The 4,601-nt window shown below is 34.6% G+C and overlaps 1 long non-coding RNA gene across 2 annotated transcripts; it reads right to left on the reverse strand.

The window, feature by feature from the left end:
* Positions 1-307: 307 nt before the first annotated feature.
* Positions 308-2,742, reverse strand: LOC113307712. Of its 2 annotated transcripts, XR_003339251.1 has the most exons (4): positions 2,555-2,741; positions 1,784-1,869; positions 1,011-1,259; positions 308-378 (listed from the first exon to the last, which is right to left on the reverse strand). It is a non-coding gene; the product is annotated as an uncharacterized LOC113307712 (long non-coding RNA). The 2 variants fall into 2 exon arrangements; XR_003339250.1 differs by lacking the exon at positions 308-378 and having other exon boundaries at positions 566-1,259; positions 2,555-2,742.
* Between the last annotated feature and the right edge of the window lie 1,859 nt (positions 2,743-4,601).

A 4,601-nucleotide genomic window follows, 5' to 3' on the forward strand; every position in this document is an offset into this window, starting at 1 on the left:
CATCTCGTGATACTATATAGAAATAATCACTGAAAGTGTTCAGTATTCATGAGATATGACGTTGTCCAGTCGTGAGACTACATATCTACATGTACTCCGAGAGAAAGTACTCTCCATTGAGAATTCGATGAGAGACCCGTGTCTCAATATTCAGTCTGATTGCTGGATCAGAACTTCGTATAATTATGAGTTTACGATTTTAGCCCTTGTCGAAATCCACCATCTACACCACCACCGCTCGCCGCCGCCACCACCAGTCCACCACCGCCCGCCGCCACCACCACCAGTCCACCACCGCCCGCCGCAACCGCCACCAGTCCACCACCGCCCGCAACCAGTACACCACCGCCGCCGGTGGTGTCAACAACCAAAGTTGATCTCAAAAACAAAAAAGAGAAAATAAGAAAGAAAAAAAATTATATAATGTCAACAACCAAAGTTGATCCCAAAATCTGGTGTCAACAACCGAAGTTGATCCCAAAACAAAAATCAAAAAATCATAAATACGGTGTCAACAACCGAAGTTAATCCCAAAATCTGATGTCAACAACCGAAGTTGATCCTCAAATAAAAAATCAATCAATAAATAAATAAATAATATGGTATCAACAACCGAAGTTGATCCCTTAAGTTAAAAATTCAGAAAATATTCAAATTATGTATGGGGTCAACAACCAAAGTTGATCCCATAATACGGTATCAACAAGCAAAGTTGACCCCAAAAACTAGTGTCAACAACCAAAATTGATCCCAAAAATTGATGTAATAAAATTAGTGAACCTGACGTGAATTGAAAACGTATTTTCTGACGTGGTGTCAGTTGTGCTACCATTGCACCACAAATTCATTGTACCACAATTCAATTACATGTCTTCATAGTAATAATGTGTCGAAAAATCAAAATGAAATGTACTACTAAATAGACTCTATTCTCAAGGCAAGTAAATAATTTTTTCTAACCTATAACAAATTTATCCAACCTTTCAGTACTAAAATAATCCTAATCTTACCACTGTAAAGGGCTTCCGATAAATTATACATCTTCAAGTGATGGAATCCTGCAACTGCTGCCTAGTAGTCTAAACTAACTACTAGTGTTAGTTCCACGGCCTCTCAAAGAGTCTCGTGTGAAAAAATTAGTCAACTGACAACAACTAGTCAATTACTTTTCAAAAACATTGGTAACTTAAGAGACGAAGCTCATCGTCAAGCTCCACAAGCAGCACACCTAAGACTCCTTGGAACAGTTATCCTTAGACCTGCATCAGATAAAGAATATCGCCAAAATTAAAGATCAGTCATGTCAAAAACCCAAAATAACCAGTTCTATGAATTTATTTGCAACTATTTTCAATTCCATTAACAGAATTATGAGTAAGTTTTCACACTAAAAGTTCGGTCCAAATGTATGATCTACCCTTCAACATTTCTAGAGAACCGATATTATTAGCTAAGAAATATGCTTTCATAAATAACTTCTTACGTAGGTCATGAACCCAAAAATAAAAGCCAACATTTATAGAATATCTAGATTATGTAAATTTTTGAATCCATTTAACTTGTTATTATTTGTCCACAGATCAAGTCATTTTTCATATGAGCAGGCAAAGGATTCTAATACAAATTTTGAAAAATGTTGATATTACTTGCATGATGTGAAAAGTACACATTTTCAAATAAACCTTTAATTAATCCACAGTGGGTTTTATTGTCCGGCTCACAATTTACATTCACCCTCAACATACACAAGTGTCATAAGTCTACTTTGTATTCTAAAGCTTACCTTACCTCATGATGCATCATTCATATTGAGATATATAACCACCGTTTATCTTAGTAAACCAATAGTAGTTTGAGTTACAGATTCACCTGGCCACCATATCCGGCATTGAACAAACACCAAACTATTAATAAGAGAAACAAAATGCATGATTTCTGAAGACACCTAAATAACCAGGCATGAAAGGAACCTTAAAATATACTTTTTTTTCTCATATGTCATTCAAGACACCACTTATAGCTTCTTAGTACATGCGTGATGTATGTCTTTCAAGAACCCAATAAAAATGTCGTATTATAATTTTGATATTATGCCATCAGTAAATTAAAGTACCAACTCTGGACCATAACAGCAGAGGTCTAAGTCTAGAATCATCAAATCATAGATGAATTTTCGGAATATAATAAAATCAGTAATAAGCAAAATTATTATCAAAATGAAACAAAAATTAAAAGGAAACCAACTAAAATCATACCAATGAAGATTTGAAACAAAATCAGATAAATATTATCGAAGATTAGATTGAGATTGATTGAATCAATATCAAAATCCTAAGAAATGTAAACTAGTTTAAACACACAATCGATTGTTTATCTTTTGATATAATCTTCATGTAGATTGTTCTTATCGATCATTAAAATCGATTTTCATACTGAAAAGGTGGTGACAGTAGTGGTGATGGTGATGGCTGAGGAGAAAAGAGAAATAGAGATTTTCTTTTAGATCTGAAATTGAAAAAGAAATCGTTGATTTTCCCGTTAAAATTGTACTCACCGTCGGTGATGGTGGTGGTGGTGGTGATGGTGGATTCAACACTGGTGTTGGTGCTGATGGTGGTAGCGACGGAGATGGCGACGAAGGGTTCAATTTATGTTTTCTCTAGATATGTAAATCCTAGATGAGAAAAAGAATAAGAGATTTTCTAATGGTTGATGTGTGTATTTCATATGTGGCATCATAGTTAAGACATTTTCTTACTATATAAGGTTATAATTTCCTAAAACATGAGGAGTAAAAAATAAACATCTCCAACCCATTAATTATAAATCTTTTTCATTGAGTATGTGTCGTTTAATGATTGATTAAAATTATTTCTATATTTATTGTTGTGTTGAGTTGGATGGGAAAATGATGAGTTGGATGGGAAGACATTGTCTAAGTGAATGTCTAGTTTTAAACATTGGCTTTGACATCCTCTACCCAAAACTATGCCACCTAATCTACACATGGATTTAAGAAGTTAGGGTTGGAGAAGTTTTTAGAAAATATGAATGTCTGAATTTCTTATCCTACATGGATTTAGACATTTTCCTTCGCATACATTCCATTGGAGAAGCTTTAATAACCGAACGTAAAATAAAAGAAAGGGTAAATGTGTAAAGCACAAAAGACGTTAATGGTTTGTGAAGCCCATCAAAACAAGGGACATTTATATAATTACCACAAATCAAAAGCACTTTGAAAAAAAATTACCAAACACAATTTTTGTTAAAAGTTTGTTACAAGTTAGTTACAAAGTGCTTTTGATTAAAAAAAAACAATCCCAAACGGGACTTTACATTATCTGATTTCACATCTAACACAATATATCAACATCTAAACTAATTAATCAGGAATAAACCGGATATTAAGGAGAATAGTTAGTCAAATGATCTTTGAAATTACTTCATAATCACCTCTTTTTGTCATCTAGTGCTAGGCTCCAAAATAATATCTATGGCTAGCCACGGGCTCCTGGGCACTCCTTGGTATCACACTACAATTGCATAATTTAGAAGGCTGATAAGCGGCGCCTGGAAACACAATGAGGTGACCAGTTTCAATTTTTTTTCTTCAATAAAACACCTCGTCGAAGTAGATGAGATTCATTTACTTGAATCATGATTTTAGCATCGTAGGATTCTTCTTCTACTCGACCGATCACTTTTTTCTTTCGAATCTCAGCAAGGAGATTTTGTAGCAGTCCAAGGAGATGAATCCTACTCAGATCCAAATGAATTTTACAGTTAATAATACGTGCTCGAATATTAGTGTGATCACTTCCTAATGATTCTACCAGTGAAGGTGAAGATCCATCATCATCATGAGGAGAAGAAGAAGTAAAAAGAAGATAATGACCAGATGATGCAGGTAACTATGATTCAATTAGTTCTCCAATTAGTTCCAAATGTGTAGTTTCTGGAAAATATATACCATAATTAGTGGAATTGATACAGAACGGTCAGAGTTCAAGTTATGTTTCCTTATTTAGCTGTGTTTCCAAATTTGATAGAAACTGTATAGGTACCTGCTGTAATTAAAGGTGGTTAATCCCAAATCAAAGGATTTAAGGAGGAGATCAAATCCAATATTGCTGCTGTCAAATCCAATTTTGTTGCTGCTCTTGTTTTAATCAAATCCAATTTTGCCTGACAAGGTATTTTTTTTACCTGTTGGCTTGTTGCTGCTACTTGTGGTTGATAATTAGAACCATAAGGTTGATACATCTAAGTTAGTTGTGCAGATAGGTTAGCTAAATAGGCTAGAAAACCGAAAGCTACATATTTTGATTTTTTTTTATCCTAATTAAACTCTCTTAGAAGAGGGCAGGTAATTTTCTTCAATATCTCAAGCGCTATGTTGTAAAAGGAGCCTTAGGCGCACGAATCGATTAATGAGCACCTAGTAAAAATCCCAAGGCGCCAAAGTGTCAGGAAATTTTGTGTTTTCTAATGTTTCTTGTGACCGCCTCATCTCGCCTGTCGCCTTATACAACATAGCTTCAGCGTACTAAAAATAAGATAATTAAAACCCTAAGGTTGTGTTCGATTACAGAGAAAGG

The sequence above is a fragment of the Papaver somniferum genome, chromosome 9 (assembly GCF_003573695.1).
Source record: "Papaver somniferum cultivar HN1 chromosome 9, ASM357369v1, whole genome shotgun sequence".
Lineage (NCBI taxonomy): Eukaryota > Viridiplantae > Streptophyta > Magnoliopsida > Ranunculales > Papaveraceae > Papaver > Papaver somniferum.